The sequence below is a fragment of the Cibotium barometz genome, chromosome 15, assembly GCF_041138505.1.
Source record: "Cibotium barometz isolate CiBa-2024 chromosome 15, ASM4113850v1, whole genome shotgun sequence".
Taxonomy (NCBI): Eukaryota; Viridiplantae; Streptophyta; class Polypodiopsida; order Cyatheales; family Cibotiaceae; genus Cibotium; species Cibotium barometz.
Genome location: NC_141060.1, coordinates 31,937,457 through 31,958,427, shown reverse-complemented (window position 1 = coordinate 31,958,427; position 20,971 = coordinate 31,937,457). Strand labels below are relative to the sequence as shown.

Sequence of the window (20,971 nt, the reverse complement as noted above, 5' to 3'; positions counted from 1 at the left end):
CATACTCTTCGCTTTCAATGTCTCGCAAGATCTTTTCATTGCAATACATGTAAACAAGTTTATCTGCTCGATCTGCAAGAAGTCGATTGTTGCGAATAGTACTGTGAATATATTTGTACATGCTCCAGTTTCTTTCTGAGCCTGAGTTTGAAGAGCACTGACTTAGAACCTTCATCACAAGGTTGCACAATAAAGCATAGTGCTCACCACCATTCATCATCCACCACTTCCATGCAGGCTACTCTTTAGCCATTTGTTGAACAAGGGAGTTGGAAAATAAACCCTCTTTCAATCGAAATGAGGTCATCTCCTTTATGCACTTTACACGATCATCAACATTATTATAAAAAGTGTTTTTACCACTTTATAAAAATCTTGAACCACCTCAACGTTGGACATCAAATCCATATTCCAGTATTCGGGATCTAGCATGTAAGCAGCACTGTGTAGTGGTGAATGTGCTCCAATCCATCTAGCATGGAAGTACTTCAATAGGACTTTTCTTTGTCTACTAGAGAATGGTACACGCCATTGCTTTTCCACCACTGAATGCTCTAATTTCTTAGGACACTCCAAACTCCGCTGGACAGTCCACCATTGCATCCATGCTTTCCCGAGATTAGGTGCTCTTTGATCAAGATTTCGTATGGCATACATAACAGGCATCATTACATGGTATGCATCCATCACACTGTTCCACCAACTTCTTCTTGTAAGCGCTGCCTTCAAGACTTTGATTTTCTCTTTCACTTTTTCAGGTTGAGTGCTCTCCTAGTCATGAAATGTCATGCATGTAAACATTTTGCAAACTGCATCTTTATTTCGAAGAATAGACTCAAAAGTGTAAAAGTGAGTGCAAAACCTAGTCTCCGCTGGAAGCTTTAACATAACTGACATCCGAGGTCGAAAAACATCTAACACTCTCTGTCTCTTGAGCATGAATCTCACAAGCTAGCGAGCAGTGTCGAGCGATGATTGAGGCAAACCATTTGGTATCATCACTTTTATACCAATCTTTTAATACAAGATTCAAACTATGAGTATTACAACCTACCGGAAAAACATGTGGATAGTGCCGCTTTAGGATTTTGGATGCATTCTTGCAATTCTTTGCATTGTCCATGACGATTTGGACTACATTTTTGGCACCCACTTCCTCTATCACACAGAGCCAATGACTTGAGCAATGTAAGCCCCAGTTTTGATTGAACCAGTAGAATCCACGGCACGGATGAAAGTCTCACCTCTAGGTGAAATAACCATTATATTAATTAATGGTTTTCTTTGTACATTGGACCATCCATCACTTACTATACTACATCCAGAAAGCTCTATATTGCTAAGAATTATTCTTTGTACACGTTCTTTTACTTGCACATAACATTTCTCTAATAGATCATTTCGCATAGCATGGTACGTAGGCGGTGAAAACCCTGGTCCAAACTCACCAATTTTCTTCCATGCTCTCTTCCAATGCTCACTGTCCCATCATCATAGCACTCCCAGAAAAGTAAATCGCTTCAGCAAGGGCGAGTTGTGCATCATCGAGCCGACCTTGACGTAGGCTTTCTTGCAACAATGAAGTTTGGCGCATGGGTATATTTCCTACGTCAAAGTTCTGCTTGCGCAGGAAGATGCACTGGGTAGATTACTTTCTGGTTGCACATTGACGTTCGGAGTACAAGCAGGCGATGTAGCTGAAGTTTGATGATTAGAACAACAGTGTTCTTGCTGCCTTGATACATTAACGGTAGGAGTGTAATGTTTTCTTGAATCTTTCTTTTAAATTTCTTCTCTTATGCGTTTGGCCACTGCAGGTGCAGAGGGGTGGGTACATGACTTTTTCTTCGCTCCGCCTAAAAAGTGTTCTCTCAGTCGAGGCGCCCCACCTGATTTTACTGCGTGGCATAGCTTACACTCCCAATCTATGGATCGATCACCGCCATTAATTGCATATTGTCACTCTATCCCAGGTACCTTTTTCCTACTATTTGGGATTTGGACTCTATTGGAGATATCACTGGATCCAACATTGTCCTCCATCTGAAATAACCTATTCAAGAAAGCATATAACAATGAATACACAAATGAAAAAACAACAAAGTCACTCACGTATTACAAAACATACATCAACAGACAAACTACTTCGAAACTATCTTGACAAACACAAAAGATCATCACATAACACAAAACTACTTCGAAACTATCTTGCAAGGTCTGACTACAAAACTACTTCGAAACTATCATGCACATTGCACCCCCAATGAAGGATGCCTTGTGTACCCAATTAAGGATACTTTACACAATCAAAGATCTATGCTTGCCCAATACTCTAGTATAGGACAATAGACCTTCTCTAACATTTACAAAGAAAATCAAAGATCTATGCTTGCCCAATACTCTAGTATAGGACAATAGACCCTTCTCTACTCTAAACTATCAAGTATCAAGAACCAATACAAGCCCCTAAGCAGGACTCTTGGCTCCATCAAACCATTTACAAAGAAAATCAAAGATCCATGCTTGCCCAATACTCTAGTATAGGACAATAGACCCTTCTCTACTCTAAACTATCAAGTATCAAGAACCAATACAAGCCCCTAAGCAGGACTCTTGGCTCCATCAAACCATTCATAAAGCAGAATGAGATAGATTACCTACGTAGCTCAAATGCAAAGCTGAATGACTCCAACTTTGTCCCTAAATCTCCGCAAGTATTAGCTACGAACCACACCCTGCCCCCAATTCAAAGAACTAAGGACGAGTGGCTCAATAGCCTTAGGAGTGCCTACAAGGAAAGACGACAGCCCCTAAGATAAGGACGTTCTTCCCAAGAGGACACTTCTAGCAACTCGAGAGCTCTACAAGTACTTTGAGGAGAGATATCACGCCCCCAAAACAAGGACTATCTCCCTAAAAGTTGCATGATGGGTGTCGGGCAATGTTTATAAACATGACAGAACCCCGCCGGGCTTCTTTTGTTTTCCCGATGGGCCCGCCGGAACCCCGGCGGGGTTACGAGGCTAGTAGGTTTTGGCAGGTCATTGCTCAGGTCATGTGAATATACAATGTGATCACAAGTTTTAATATGTTAATAACAGGTTTTGTTAACGTGATCATGAAATTGTGAAGACATTAATGAAATCCCTGCTGCCTTGTCCTTTCCCTTGCCTACAAATGGAAGCTTCCTCTTTGCCTTGCCCTTGCTTCCCTTCTCAGGGACTCCTTGTTTAAAGCTGAAATGCTTAATAGGGGAATGAAATGGCATCATTTTTCTCTTCTTTGATGCACTAGTGCCAGCAAAAAACTGGTGGAAGTGGCGAGTCAGGGTCATCAGGTGTAATTGCATTATTGAGGATAATGTTTATTACCTTTTCCCGCACACTCCACAGCCAGAACTTGTTTGAGCAAACATACTACAAAACAACATAAAAGTCAATTAGAATAATGTGGGATCTCTCATGAAATAAACATAGAGAAATTATATTACAGTGACACAAGAAACTTACACAGCTATCAAAATTAGTGTACTTGGAAAGGAGGAACTTCCATAAATTTGTGACTACTTGCCAGCCACCACAAGAGTGCGAATCCTTTTGCATAGGAACGGGTTGGTTGAGAAATTTCCACTCTATACCCTTTTTCAATTTAGGACATAGAGTTTTAGTCAAGGCAACCGCCCTCCTACATGCCCTACGTCAATGATATAAAGAATGACTTACAATCAACAATTAGGAAGCAAGAAGGAAATAATATAAAGTATAATGACTTACAATTTAGACTGTCGAGAAGGCTATTTATAAAAATTGTCCAACATTACCACATTAATTAAACAAGCAGACTAGTGCCCTTGAAATTGAGAAAGTAAACAAAAAATATAAGAAACCTAACACAGGCAACTAATAACTTAAATTCCATCAACAGCTTGAAATTCAAAGAAAATACATACTTCTCTAAATATGGCAGCACAACAAAGCAGGTACCCGGACTAACTCCCTGGAAATAAGGAGCAAGGTCCTCTTCAGACCTTGATGGGTCAATCAAGATAGTTGATACCAAAGAATCACAAATATATACTTGCATTGCCTGGTCTGGCAAAAGCTCTTTCAACAATACCCTACAGATTGAATTAAAAACATTAGGAAAGGGAAAAAGAAATCAAAATAAGAAAGCATTCAAAAAAAGGCGAAGGGTACACACCTTAAACAAGTAAGCACAATACTATCATTGATCTCTTTGTTCTTTTCAAATGAGCATATAAACATCCGTTGGAGTGATATGGAGGTCCTCCTCCTGCTTGGCGCTGTAATGAGGCATTGCATATGATCTGACCAGGCACTGTCTTAAGTCTGTCATTATTCTCTCCCTCCAACTTTAGAAGGTTTTTTGCCAATTCATGCCTAATGACATTCTCTTCTAATACTATCTCCTTTCCCTTTAGATCTGCCCCCTTTACAAGCCTCTTCAGCAGCCCTTGTGGACCTGGTGTTGTCACCTCTTCAATAACCACCTTGTCAGCAGCCCTATTCCTCTTCAAAGCAGGAGGAATGGAGAGGATTTTTGCTGCCTTCATTCCCTGAATGGTAGAGGTCGCATGAACTTATCATACCTATACCTAACTCTGCTTACTAATGTCATGTCCTTGTCCTTTAGTGTGACCCTCCTAGTATGGGCAACACAAATGTTACTATCATTTAATAAGTCTATAAGGAAGTCCTCGCATGACTCTTGAAGACATGCGAGGGCGCTACTCTGCCATTTAAAGTAACCTTTCTAATTTATTCTGTCACTAATGGATTTGACAATCCTCAAGAAAGGAGCTTTGGGGATGAGGAGATTGACAGCCGCCTATGCCTTCCTTATCTCCGCAAACATTTTCCTTTGCCTCTGCAAAGTGACCCTGGCCTTTGAAATATTCATGTTGGTGGTGGGTTTGACATCAAGAAGCACAGGTTCACTTGCGACGTCCTTTGGAATTTCCTCTAGAAGATCTGCAACAACCAGAACTGGATTTGGCCCTAGATCTGGCACTAGCACTAAAACTCTCCTGACGGTCTGTTTCGTGCACGCCATTGTAGTACTAGAAAAGAGAAGGCAGAGTAATTAGCCAAAAGTCACACGACCACCATCCACCGCACGATAAGGTGAATCCAAATGTGGACCAACATTAATTTCACGTGGTGAACGAAACAAGAACTTATCAATAAAATTCACCCAACCGTCCACACGGAGTGATATGTCGATTCGAAAACATGGAGAGAATGGCCATATCGCACTGTGAACGAAATCAGCGAAAGAAAAGGGGAAGAAAGAACTTATCAATAAAATTCACCCAACCATCCACAAAGCAATATATTGACTCAAAAACATGGAGAATGGCCATATCGCACCATGAATGAAATCAGCGAAAGAAAAGGGGAAGAGAGAGAAAAACTTGTAGGCACTTGAAACAAGGGCTAGGATGGATGGATTCAGGAAGCTGCACGAGCAAAGTGTGGAGAAACGCAATGGAAAAAAGCATGGAAAAGAAAATATTTCTCCTTTTTATAGAGCAAAATGCAATCATGACATCGACTGCGTCAGCCCTACATGTGGCAATTCGTGAATCGATGATGACATAAGCCCTACCACACGTGGCGTTTGATCCTCAATCATGTGATGTCAGCCCTATTATTTGACCTATATAGAGATGGTGCGAGTTTTTTTTCTGCTTTTCTCTGCACTGGAAATATTCCGGCTTCCATACCGTCCACGGTGCGAGTCGGCTTTTTCCACGGCCCATACTGTCCATAGTGGTGATAGTTGCATTCGCACTCCATTGCTTTCCCCTTATCACATAATGAAAGGTTTCCACTCGGATCAGAGTTCTCACTTGTACAATGCTGCAGATGATGTGGATGATTTATTGTTGGAGGAGATTAAGGACGAGCACAGCACTACAGAGCATCTCTTTGATCTGCTGAGGAGGGCTGGGTAGGAGAAATCCCTTTCCCATGTAGAGCCTGTGTTCAACATTCCTTTCAGTCTGGAGGAGATTATCAAGGACATGGTAAGGACATCCCTGGGTGGAGGGAGAGTGGATAGAGTATTGTAGGTTGGTCAGTGGAGGGACCGTCTCGGCGGATGGGTCCATTACGTATGTCCACATGTCAAGCTTTGCAGTCACCTCCTCTCAGAATTCAAGCATGTCGAAGAGGTGGGACACTTACTCAGATGATCAACGTATCAAGATTTGTGTTGACATGTGCCTAGTGCATGGTAGGAAATCCAGGTTTCTAGAATATCATTTTGGGTTTGTTGCCTATCTCTTTCTTCATGCTGATAACAAGGATTACACAAAAGAAGAGCTCACAGGCAGGACTGATAAATCAGAACAGTCCTTTATTTCAAGTGCTCAGTATGCAGAAGAAGAGGTCCTGGACCTTGTGTCCGAGAAGGAGGAGGAACTCCTCAGCACAAATTTTGATGTGGCAGAGTTTAAGGCCTCCACCATCATTGATGAAGGAACATCATCATCCATCCATGGGGAGTGATTGACGACCAATTTTGTCATCCCTGGGCTACCATCCTTCCTAATTAATGGGAAGTATTACCTCCTCCTCTCCCACATTCAAAAACTCTACAATTTTAGGGAGGATTACTATCTTGCTTTAATAGCAGACGGTTGTGAAGCTGCGTTCGGTGTTCTCGATGTAGAGAATGAGCATAAGGATGAATTTCTCGCATTGGACACAGAAGTGATAGAAAACTTCTTAGAGGCCATAGAAGCAATGTCCTTGTGCTTTAAAAAAGCCAAGGAGAATGAAGCTTAGCAAGAATTTCAAGCCCTTCAGTAGGATATGGGCATTTCTGAGTTTGGCAAGGAACCTATTCCCAAACTTGACCAAGAAAATGAAGAGAGCTCCATCAACCTTTGGGATGCATCCAAGTTGGATGAGGATGAGAACCAGAAGGTAAATTATTGCTTAAGTCTGTTGCCTGAATTAATTGTTTCTTTAGTTTGTTTGGTTTAATTCTTATTGTTTCAGTTTGTTTGGTTTAATTCTTATTGCTTCAGTCTGTTTGAATTATTTCTTACTTTAGTTTGTTCCCTCCTGGTTCTTTGTCAATGAAGATAGAGCTTGACGATGCCAATGGATGTCTTGGACAAGGTGGTGCTGGTCGTGCAAGAGTTGGGCAAGATGCCGCTCTTGCACCTTTGAGATGCAGCCAAGTTGGAGGAGGATGAGAACCAGAAGGTAAATTATTGCTTAAGTCTGTTACGTGAATTAATTGTTTCTTTAGTTTGTTTGGTTTAATTCTTATTGCTTCAGTCTATTTGAATTATTTCTTACTTTATTTTGTTCCCTCCTTGTTCTTTGTCAATGTAGATAGAGCTTGACAACGCCAATGGATTTCTTGGACGAGGTGATGCTGGTCGTGCAAGAGTTGGGCAAGATGCCGCTCTTGCACACTACGTCTCTTCTATCGACAAAAATATATTTATTATATATCATAGCAAGTACTCCAGGGATGTAGAGATTCCACTCCTTACACTGAAAGCCCTATCTAGGTATATAGGGTATGCATTTATACCTTATAATATACATAAAGTCATGCTTATAGAGAAGTGTGCTACCATTTGTATCTTTGGATACGGCCCTCGTTTTTGGCCTTCTCGAGTAGGTTATTTCCTATGTTATTCAAGCCATGTCCTAGGTGCAGGAGTGGAGGATATAAAGTCACTCAAGGGCTTTAGTCGTAAGAGGTTTTTGCGTTATAGAGAAAAAATGCCTACCGAAGAGGGGGAGCAAGAAGAGAAGAGACTCAAGAGCAATTAGCTCTTTTCGTTTGTAATTATTTTCACTCTAAATATTCAATATAATGGAATGGTGCAATTATTTTTTATTTTCAAGTCAAAAAGCTTTACAACTTTCTTCTAAATGTTATCTACTTCCTAAGTCAAAAATGTTTACAACTTTATTCCAAATACTGTCAATTTCAAAGTGCTGTTTCTACTTCCAAATTCTTCCATGCGTCTTCATGAAGATCTCCATGTTGCTGCATGACGTGCTGGTCCTGTGCCAACTTTCCACTTTTTAGTGATCTTCTCTGTTTGGCATTATTTCGTGCTACCCTTGCTAGATTACTCATATGTGCCCTTTCCATGGATAATTTTTGCCCAAAAGTGTATCTGTAAAACCAGTTAAACATCTCCTTGACGTAATTTATACGAGTCTTCCCTCCTCATGCTGGGTGTTTTTAAAATATATTCCTCTAGCTTGATAGTGAGATTTCTCCATTCCTTGTGTGCTTCACATGTCCAGAGAACCATACTCATTCATGAAGTATGCACCATGAGCATAAAGAATATGCTGCACAAAAATTAAGAGAGTCAGTAGTTATTCATACTCGTTTCTTAATATCCAGTAGTAGGAACGAGCAAATGTGTTTACCATGTAGTGCGTAATGTTGGTTTCACCCCATGTATCGACCATGGACTTCGTAAAATTAGAAAGATCATCTTGAAGTTTTTGTCGCTCCTTTGTGGTTGTCCTGCTTTTGGTCAAAAGTTTCACCATCTTATTAAAGTCTGACCAAACCTTCTCACGTAGGATTACAAGGCTTGAATTGGTGCAGTCAAATGTTGTACATTTGCATAAATCCTTCCACAAGTTTCAAGGCTTAGTTGAGTCCTTGGCATTTTTTGGCTTCTCTAGAAAACGTCTTGCGTTATTCCACTCATGGAAACTTGTTGTGCAACCTCATGATTCATGCCAGAGGTCTTTTTGTTAACAGTAATCTGCACATTGCCACCATGGCACCCAATTGAGTTGAGTAGTTGCTCTACTTTATGAAGAGCTTCTTCTTGTCGTTCTTTGCCTTGCATGGTAAATGCATAATCTATGTGACACTTGAGCAAACGGTCAAACACACGCATGAATGCATGCAGTGTATAGAAGTAGACATTCTTCAGTTCAAATGGAATTAAAGGATTCCATTATGGGTCTCTCAAATGCCTGTTTGGCATAGCTAGCATGTTGGCAGACAAGACACCTCCAACCCAGTTGCCCAGCAACATCATCCATGGGGTCGTGCTCAATATCTTGATTCTCAAGCATCCTCTGCTTTCTCGACTTTTGTTTGCTTTCCCTCATCATTCTCATGCACCACGAACAAGGATTTGGGGTGTTGGCACCTTCTGGACACCCAAGCAAGCACTTTATTGTCTTCAGGTCACCCCCCAAATGCCAATCTACTGTATAAGTGCCCTTGCCCTCTACCTCAAGTTTTTTTCCCTGAATCTGTGCTTTGATGACAGTGGTAATCCAAGGTATCCTATCAAACATCCAAGTGAGAACTTCATGTGTCTCTTTTGGTACTTCAAATGCCTCAAGCCACCATATCTCTTTCTCAGATTGGACACTATATGAGGGAAAGTCTAGGTTGCAAATCCTCTCCCTATTAAGATTTGGGTTGATCTCAGTATTCCCCTCAAATGTGTCTTCACTAAGAAAAGATGATAACTCTGAACTTTTTGCATATGCCATAGCCTCATTCATGAGTGTGATATTCATTCGGTCTATCTTTCCTTTCACAATCTGACACTCAACCATTTTCAACACAAAGCTAACTTTGTCACCTTGCATGACAAACAAAATTAAATAAGTTTTGATTTTTCATAGACTTTTTCAACTACTTTGTTTGCAAGAGATAAAAGTTACAATTATTACGTAATCCATAGAATAAGATCATAACTTTCTGAAGACGTTGTAGATCAACAAATATATTGTTGAACTCGTTGTTGTAAGGAACCACAGTATTACCATTGTTGCCTCACTTTTTTTCCCAAGCTCTAATGGTCAGCACATCATTGACACAATGGTACTCTCTAATCTTACGTTGCGCATCTTCATTGCATGTCCTCTTTGCTAATCTTAATCTTCTTGAGGTAGGAAGAATATTTCGTGTGATGCCTTGTTTGCGAAGTGTATCTTGCAGTAATTGATGGAGAGCCTTGTATCCTTTTATGCTTATGCCCACTTCATCGCATGCATTCTGAACTTCCTCAATGCCTAAAATGTTAGTTATATCGTTCATTATCTCATTTGCAAGTATCTGTCGTACCTTCTTCTAGTGTGGATCTCGAACTATGGAAAGAATGTCATGTTTTCTCACGCAGCTACGTAGCATATCTCCAATATCTTGAGGACCATTATCACTACATGCATCTTTAAGAAAGGTCCTATAATGAAGTAACAAAGATTACTCATAGCAGTAATATTATATAATGAATTAACAGTTAATGAAAAAATGAAACAATAGATACACACTCTAATAAGAATAACTTATAACCAAAAAGATGAATAGAAAACAAACCTTGTTGCATGAACTCTTCGCTTGAGAGCACTACCACCAATTGCAAGTGTCTGAATGTTGTTCATTGTCCTCTTTCGCTCCCTGGCTCCCATGGGTGTGCTCTTCATATGCGAGATTGTATCCTATAACTTCAAGATGTGGTCCTCTTTCTCTTTGCCCTCTCTCTGTAGCTATAAAATATTATTATGTGCAATTTCGACAGCTTGTTACACACTACTCAAAGTGACTTGCAAGCTATGAGTTTGTGAGTTTAGAAATTGAACCTTCCATGCATCACATATACTTAAGCCTTTGCAATATCCAAGGAGATCATTCTCACCCTCTCCAACAAAATGAATGAATGAGGGTAGATCTGTGAAAGGTGGAAAGAAATTTGAAGAAGGATATTAGGATATAAATACCCCCATCAGCCCAAAGATCCACATTACAATGACCCTGTTGTATTCTTTTTTACTTCTCTTGTGCGTTTAGACGTTCTTTTCTGATAGGTGATAATTCATTCAAGATGCGAATATGCAAGTCTACCTTCATCACTCTCGTGATGATGAATTTGAGGTGTTTGTTATTTTTGTGAGTGCCATAGTAGACACAATGAAAGATGGTAGATAGCTTGGATCCCAAAGAGAAGCTTGAAAGAGAGACTTACTACAATGAGAGAAGAGCTTGAGAGAGAGAGAGAGAGAGAGAGAGAGAGAGAGAGAGAGAGAGAGAGAGAGAGAGAGAGAGAGAATCTTTTAGTTGTTGAGTCGGACAGAGAGGAGATGTGATAGTAATCAATGAAGAAAACGGTTTTTAGGTGGGTTTGCTATAAAATATAAATTTTAAATTGCTAGCCTATCCGAAAAGCTAAATTTAAATTAAACTTTTTATTTTTATGCATTTAAAAGTGAAAAAAATAAAAAAATGTAAGTCTTCCTTGTCTTTTAATGACTGTTGATTTAGAATTTGTGGGAACTTAAAAAACGCAATGAAAGTGTATTAAACGAGATTGTCTTTTAATACTGTTGATATGGAATTTAGAGGGAACTTCAGAAACACAATGAAAGTGCATTAAATGTGATTGAAAGTTATTTTGAGATAATTATTTTGAATTATAATAAAAAAATATTTTTGGGGCTCCTATATGGATGAGATTGATGATGTTTCGAGAGTTTTAGTGGCTAGAAAGAGAATCCTAGAGTGAAAATCTTAGAGAGGGAAAACTACAGAGATCCCCTACTTTTAGGGCCAAAAGTAGGCATCATTATGAGATTTGTCTCCTTAAGCCTCAATAAAATTAGTCTTAATTCCTTAAAATTAGGGATCCTTATAGGGCCATTTTTATGTTCAAATGCCCCCTAATGAGAGATGTTCTTTGGTTTCTATCACAACTTATCAAATCATGCAAATCATCCTGGTCATTGAACATCACATTATTGTGCATCGGGAGATGAACATGTAAACTTTGTATATCAGGATTTTCGTCGTGCAAATCATATTGATATATGCGCCAGCATGCCTTTAATATAGACACGTGTACCGTGCTTCCAAATATTGACTAACCTCATCAATAACCCCATGTGTATCTTGCAACTCTATAGTAGCTCTATCATGTCCTTCGTATACATACTTATAGAATTACTTTACAGCTGTAATGGTAGAGTATAATTCTATGTTAATATGGGCTTTGAACCTCATAGAGAGAAAAGGGTTATATGGAACAACCCATCAACTATCCACACTATGATCCTTTACCTGGATGAATCTACCATCGTCTCGCTGCATGTAAGTTGGATACCCATTGTCATCAATGCTAGTAGTCTCAAAAAAATTCCAAGGTATCTTATGTTTGCAACTCCTGTTAACCATGCAAGGAGAGCGCATATTTAGTTCACCATATGGTCCATGGACATTACAATGACTAATTATGTTGTGCAACTCAGGAGACATCACCTTGTCACTCACGAAGTTCAACACATACCAACATATCATAGTGAGCAATCTCAATCGGTTTACATCCATACATCCACTTTCCAATATCAATAACATATGTGCATGTGGCAAGCCTATTTTTTAAAATTCAATAATAGAAACAAATCTCGATACCCTTCCAAATATTTATTTTTTCACCAATAAGTGCATCATGTCCTTATGCTTCTCATAAAAGACCCATGCAATCAAGTCGGGTCGATCTTGGACAACCTGATCCAGCAATAAAGCATTGGTATTTTCAAACGACCAATTTTTTCAACCGATGTAGAATAGCAAACGACCAATTTTTTCAACTCTCACCAACATAAATTTGGTCAAATCTACATAAAATAGGAATTGCATAATGACCATCACATGTGACCTAACCCTTTTAGGGAATTGCCTAATGATAACCCCAATTGGGGACTTGACTAAGTGTCCAAATCTACATAAATTTGGCCAACTATCCAAATCTATATAAAATAGGAATTACATAATGACCATCACATGTGACTTAAGCCTTTTAGAGAATTGCCTAATCCTAACCCCAATTGAGGACTTGACTAATACTCAAGTCACTAGATTTGGCCAACCATTCAATATAGATTTAGAAAATTGTCTAAATCTAACTACAATTCACATCTCACTCCTAGTGGCAACTTCCATAATGCTCCTCTCACTAGACCTCACCCCTATTGGAGACTTGCTTAGGGCTAAACCTTATTGGGGATTTGTTTAATGCTCATATTACTAAGTTTGGCCAACCATTTAATGTAGATTTAGACAATTGTCAAGATCTAACTACAATTTATAGCTTGCTGTGGACTTCATAATTCTCCTCTCACTAAACCTCACTCCTATTGGGGAGACTTGACTATGCTAACTTCTATTGGGAACTTGTCTAATGCTCCTCTTGCTAGATTTAGCCAACCATTCATTGATATAGATTTGGGCAATTGTCCAAATCTATATGCAATTCATAGCTCACTCCTATTGAGGATTCACCTTATTCTCCTCTCACTAGATTTGACTAACCATTCAATATAGATTTGGACTGTTATTCAAATCGATATGCAATTCATAGCTCGCTCCTATTGGGGATTTGTCTTACTCTCCTCTCAGTAGATTTGATTGACCATTCAATATATATTTGGACATTTGTCCAAATTGATACACAATTCAGAGCTCACTCATATTAGGACTTGCCTAATTCTCTTCTTTTCAAGGATTTGGCCAAGTTGAACCATTAAATATAGATTTTCTCACCCCTATTGGAGACTTGCCTAGTGCTCATCTCACTAGATTCAGCCAACTACTCAATATAGATTTTAACAATTGTCTAAATTTATATCTCGCTCCTATTGGGGACTTCCATAATTCTCCTCTCACTAGACCTCACCCCTAAGGCTAACCCTACCTAATGCTCATCTCATTATATTTGGCCAACCATTCAGTAAAGATTTGTAACTACAATTCATAGCTTACTCCTAGTAGGGACTCGCCTAGATGCTCCTCTCACTAGATTTAATCAACCGTTCAATATAGAATTATCCAAATCTATACACAATTCATAGCCGACTCCTATTAGGGAATTGCCTAATGCTCTTATCACTAGATTTGGCTAACCATTGAATACAAATTTGGAAAATTATCTAGATCTATCTAAAGTTCATATCTCACTCCAATTGGCGGACTTACCTAATGCTCCTTTGGCTAGACCTTACCCCCATTAGAGAATTTCCGAATGCTAACCTTGACCATGAAATTTCCTAATGCTCTTCTCACTACATTTGACCAACCGCTCAATGTAGATTTGGACAATTGTCCAAATATATATATAGTTCATAGCTCATTCCTATTAGGGACTTGCCTAATGCTCTTCTCAATAGATTTTGCCAACCATTAAATGTAGATTTGGACAATTGTCCAAATCTACCAACAATCCATACCTCACCCCTTTTAGAGACTTGCCTAATGATGATATCATTACATCTGACCAACCATTCAATATATTTGGACAATCTAAGCCTATCTAAAATTCATAGCTCACTCCTATTGGGGACTTGCTTAATGCTTCTCTCGCTAGACCTCATGTCCCTATTGGGGGATTGCCTAATACTAACCTTTATTGGGGATTCGCCTAATGCTTCTCTCACTATTTTAAATTCACAGCTCAGCCTAGATCACCTGCATTATCATACACTGATCTAATGCCTTTTTTATGAGATCACCGAGTCCCAACAGATCTTTGGAGATGGTGAGGAGAGACCATCTTCATAAATACAAGTATTGGATACTTTTTGCTCAACACTCCATTTATGCAACTAGGCTTTCATAGAGAGTGTGAATGATGAAGCCATGAATTAAAGAAAGAAGTATTATATAGAAAGGGTGGCAAGGATAGTGCAAAATCACCCTCCAAAGGAGAGTGTGGAGTTGTCTCGAATGGTAAACCTAGAATCTCAAAATGTAATGTGGCAATATCCATACCATGATAAACTAACACAAGTAAGATTGCATTCAATAGACTTGCAAAGCCTCACCAAGGAGTTGCAAAGGGATGTGAGTAAATATCAATCTTTCAATATTTGGTAGTTTAAAAAATACCTTAATATATTCTTGGTTGTCATTTGATAAAATAGTTTGTAACAGCCCAATGTTGAGAATGTTATGCAATAATTTATCAAGCTAGCATGAGTTGCATTTGGTGATAGTATTACAACCAAGGATGCACACATGGTAATATGCCTAGACGATGTGGATGAGGATTATAGATGCATATAGAGATGGATCACTACCCCATCATGCCAAGAGCATAGTAATGATGTCAATAAGGGTGGGAGATAACCTATTGCTGGCATGTTCAAGTGTTTGCAGGGCTTAGATTAGGAGAATATTAAGATTATTTAAGAAGAAATATTGGATTCCAAGATTGTTATAGTTAGGGGAAAGCATGGTATGGATAAGATGGATATGGCAGAAAGAGAACATCAAATAAAGAAGGATAAGATGTTGCAATTGGAAGAGCTTATGAAGGAGTTCAAGAAAAAGCCAAGTGACAAGGTTGACAGGTCATGGGAGCAGTGTGTGGCTTACTACAACATCCAACTAGAATACTATGAAAAGATAGTTGGATCAAGTCAAATATGGCTAAAAAGGAAGTTTGCTCGTAGGGATCATAAAAGATGTATTGTCTCCATTGGAACAAGCATACATTTAGTGGATTATAAACTAAAAGGAGGGAACTAGTTTGCATTCTAATAAGTATCCTTGGTGTATATACCAGGTTGGACTAGACATGAAAGGGATGGAGTTCATGTGCAACACATTCAACATGAGGGAAATAGTTTGCAATCTAATAAGTATCCTTGGAGTGTATACCAAGTTAGACCATACATGGAAGAGATGGAGTTGATGTGCAACACATTCAAGGAACCAATTACCATTGGCACAGTGGTGATTAATGCAGTTCATGGGATTCATAGCATAACATGGAGCTCAAGTAGGTTTGAGATGATGTTGCATGGATTGATAAAACTAGCTTTGATGAACTTGCACAATTTGTAATGATCACATTTGTAACATTCAAGCAACTTGTAGCCTTGGCGAGTGATTTTAGAGAAGGTAATTGGGAGATATAAGTTGGCAATTAGTAGCATGGATATTAAACCTCCTAATACAGTTCATGTGGATGGATCAAATAATACTTTTTTGACACATGTATTAGTGAGAAAAGAGAAAGAGTTTGTGGACAATCATCATTACCAAGATTTGGAACATAGACTATATATTTTGGATACTATTAATAATAGTTACAGTGACAATGGTGGTGACTTGGATACACATAAAGAGCAAGCTAGTGCACAAAGACTATTACTAAAGATGGATGATTTTTAAAAAAAAACCCTACGATCATTTTGTAGGGAGGATGAGTATGTTTTTGATGTGTTCACATTGGGAAGTGCATGTAGAATGGCTCTTGCAAACAAACGAAAGACACTGGAAATGCCATTCCAAGTTTATAAGAATTATGCAAGATTGAATCAATGTGTTCAAGATTTATCAAGGGGAATCTTGAAATTAGTTGATGGGCTAGAATCACAAAGCAAGAAGAGGATTCTATGTTTATAAATGAGCAACTTTTTATGGAAGGCCCCACACAGAGCATATAAGAGCATGAAGGGGTAATGTTAGACTTTGTTGATCAATTTCTTCCTTATGATCCAGACACAACAAGTGTTTTAAAAGCACACTAAGTTCTCATTTTATTGGTAGGATAGTTTTATCCATTGTGATATGTAAGTAAATGCTCTACGAATATCATAAGTTAGATTTGTATGTATGTTACTTATGATCTTACTTAGTAGAAGAACTTGTGTTTGTTTTATTAAATTCAAAGACACTATTGTTGAGATAACTTGACTACATCATAATTTGTGCATAATGACAAAGTGACTATATCATAATTTGTTCATTGTTATAAAGTGAAACATATGCCATGTTCATTAGATCAACTAGATCATGCGTTTGTGATTTTTTGATTGATACCCAAAAGTGTTCAAATTTGATTGATACCCCCAACTATTCATATTTGTTTATTGATATCCCAAAATATTCAAATTTAATTGTCACATATATTTGATCATTTGGGTATGTTAACTAGGCCACATAAAGTTTATATTCATAAATAAGATTTGGACAAGTGGCCAAATCCATAGCATTAACACCCATGAGATGGATTTGAATGAGTGACCAAATCTAAAAATTCACATCCATATATAATATTTGACCATTAGCATTAACATAGATGGAAAAATAACCGAATCTAGCCAATAGCACCCATGCACAAGATATCTACTATCATATAGTGAGATTTGGACAACTAACCAAATCTAACATTCAAATTTATCCAAATATGTGGATAACTAACTATATGACCAAATTTAATTTTATGTACTGAAAGATATATTGAGTATTTAAGATTAATAAAAGCATGTGTTTATGATTTTTTTATTAAGTTTTAGTTGATTGAATGAATATCTTCTATCTTTTTTTTCCCTATAATGCCCGTACACAAGACATCATCTAGTGATATTTGGATAACTAATCAAATCCAACATTTAAAACCATCGACAATATGTGGAAAATTAATCATATTACCAAATTTAATTTTATGAAGTGAAAATGTATTCAATATTTGAGAGAAATTATATGTGATTGTGATTTTTTTATTGAGTTTTGATTGATTGACAAAATGTTTTTCATCATTTTTTTCGACAGATAAAGTATATCATAGACATGTTAATGAAGATAATGATAACATAGGATTAGATGTAAGAAATGTGACAAGCCAAATGTCTATAATATTGGATTTTAATGGATTATTATTAAAACGTTGCTTTCACAAAGTTAAAAAGCATTCAAGCTTATGTTATGGAGAAACAATGGATTGTACTTCATCCAAGATGCAGAGTTCATAAAGTTTCATGTTAGGATTTGGTCCATGGATTTGCATAGAAATGTCGTGCATATGGTGGAAACTTTAGAATTTCATGTAGGGAGACACTTACTATTTTTATTGTGTGGAGGACAGGAGGAGTGTTATGTGTATGATCCTGAGAAGATATTTAGGCGCTAGGAAATATGAGCATGAAGGTCATGTTCAAACCACCCAAAAAGGTTTAACACCAATGTAATGTACAATATTATGTAACAAGGATAGTTCTCATTGATGGTATTCCATAAAAAGGATGTGCAAGTCTACTAGAGGATTGCATTTTTCCACCCAAATTCAACATTGATGCTTATGACAATACATTCGAAGACTTATATGAATACTTATGCCATTTGGATATGGTTGTGACATCCGTACAATGATTTCTTTCAATAGATACGGGTAGTTGCCAATCCAACAAGGACATACCTTGTATAAATACTTTCAGCATGTGATTATAGAGTGGGGGAGATGTACAAGGATAAATCTAAGGGACATGAAGCCTCAACATGTGATATAAATGACGTAATCAGTTCATGCCAAGGTGTTATTAAACATGCAACATGTGATTCTAAAGTTACATTCTCAAGAACAATATACTCCCCTCTATCGACTTGAAGTACTGCATAATTAAAGATATTGAAAAAAAATTCCATTAGTGTCAAAACTAAATGAAATGGTTACAATGCACTATGCCAAATAGCTAGGTTATAAGAAAAGGCATATCATAGGATTTGTAGCTAAGGGTTTCATATTACAACCCAAGGCATACCACAAGTACAAACACTAATTGGGTTGTTTTATATTGTTAAGCCTAGTGCAAACACTAATGAATCATCATGATTTCTATTATTTTCAGTAATAAGGATATATGATATTTGTCCACTTTTTGTTTTGCAATAGTAATGGCAACCATTTACAATCACCTCATCGTCGGTGAGTTTAAAATGGTGAAGTCTTTTACATTAATGAGGTACCTTCATGGTTAAGAGAAGATCGACAATTGTGGGCGCTGATCAAGGTCTATTCATCCACTGATCAAGTGTTCCTCTTGGCCAATCAAGTTTTGTAAAATGAGCATTAGTTCTTTGTAGTCATTGGCAATTTGTAAGTGTCATTGTTTTAAGACCTTATCTTTAATCATAGGTCTATTTCCAATTATTATTTTTTGTATTTGTGAAGTCATTTTTTCTATCTCCATTCGTATCTTTGGGTGGATTACAAAAAAATATGATAGTCAATGCCATATTAGTAGTTATATAAATGGACATAAGGATGTTATCAAGTTAACACATTCAATGATGAGTAATGTTTGTGGATGTAATGTTGAGCTCATGGAAGTAAATATATTTATGAACTTTGAATTTGGAGTAGGACATGTTATCTTTGTAAATATATTTGTGATCAATTTTTAGTTTGGAGTACGACATGTTATCATTGTAAAGGGTTTATCGTTAATTATCGACTTTTAATTGATCAAAAGTCATTTTCTATATTTTTCGGTATATGGTTGAGGTAACATGATGAGTGTGATCATAAACTTTGTGGTAATACAATGTGTATTTGACTAAAGATTTCCCATTATATTATCCTTAAATATAGTATACTTTGAGTATTATAAGACTCAATATCACAAATATGCAATTTGGACAAAAGAAGTTAATACATTTTATTGACCTATTATTGGCAAATTTATCCTAAACACATTAAAATGAAAATTAGGATTTTTTTGAATTCCCTAATATGGACTAATACATTTTATTGACCTATTATTGGCAAATTTGTCCTAAACACATTAAAACTGTAATTGGGATTTTTTTGAATTCCCTAATATGGACTAATGTGTATGTTGGTAAAGTGCCATTATCTATGCAAGATGGCAAGATGAAGTACCTATCAGATGTACTTCATGTTTCAAATATCACAAAGAATTTGGTTTCTATTAGATAGATGGTTGAGCAAGGTGTGTAGGTGAGGTTTAATCCTCAAGGTTGATTTTGTGGAAGACTTTAAGAATGATTGCCGCTTGGTTTCCAAAGGAAACAGAAATGGGAGAATGTTTACTTTGGATGTTGGCATTCATGAGGTCAAGGCAGCTATGCTTGCTCATGAGACAGGTGTTATAGTAGACATTGATATATGACACAAGCACATTGGACATATAAATATACAACGCGACTGATATCTATGTATCACGTGCATTCAAGTGTTATTTAAAAAACCCCTTACCTGCATTCAAGTAGTATTTAAAAACCCCCTTACCTGTCAATTTTTAATGAATAAAATGACCCCTTTTTCTTTATGGACTTAACGGGTTTTTTTTTTCAAAATTAATTTAAAAAATCCCTTATGTAAATTTACCTTAAATTTTTTAATTAAAAAACCCCTTCATTTGAACTCATGTGGTATACTTACATATTTTTAAGTGAACCCACTCAGCCCGCATGGAGGATATCTTACATAACAACAACGACTCTCATCAATGGATATCTTGGCTCTTGTACAATGAAGAACGTAGTGAAATGCGAAAAGTACTTTGAATTGAAGAATTTCACGAATCTTGGAGTCTTTGAATGCACCTTGCACCCATGGCTTGTCCAAGGGTATGTTGCCTGAGTAACCTTCTCTCTCGTGAGAACGTTATGCGCGCTGCCTTCCTCGCACGAGGGCCGTCAAGGTGGAGCTAGCCATTCGTGCCCCCTCTCCCTGTGATAACCATCATGTGGGTGTGGTGTGCTGGGGTCACAGTTGGTTGAAATGCACCAATGGCACCATACGACGATTGCACTGCAAAGGTGGTCCACTCCCTAATTTGTCTGGGGTGGGATTTTGCTATTGCATCGCATGGGCGGTGTGTATGCTAGAACGGACTCCCATCGTAGTCAGGAATTCCCCTTGGCAATTGGTGGACCTCACATCAGTCAAGGCTACTCGTTGAGTTTAAGCATATCACTAAGCAGAGGAAAGGAACCTAATGAGGATTTCCCTATGAGAAAACTGGAAAGATCCCACCTTGAGAATCGCATGGCCTTGTTGTGTGAATGAGGCGTTCTTTGCTGGCGAACCAGGTCTACGCCCCTTAGAAAGGAGTATCGGAGAGGGTGAGAGCCTCGTCGGAGCTCGAACCTTGTCGCTTCTCCATGGGGCGTCGTCGATGATTCGAACAGT

General features: G+C 37.8%; 1 pseudogene; it reads left to right on the top strand.

The window, feature by feature from the left end:
* Positions 1-20,274: 20,274 nt before the first annotated feature.
* Positions 20,275-20,425, top strand: LOC147631176 (5.8S ribosomal RNA; annotated as a pseudogene).
* The last annotated feature ends 546 nt before the right edge of the window (positions 20,426-20,971 follow it).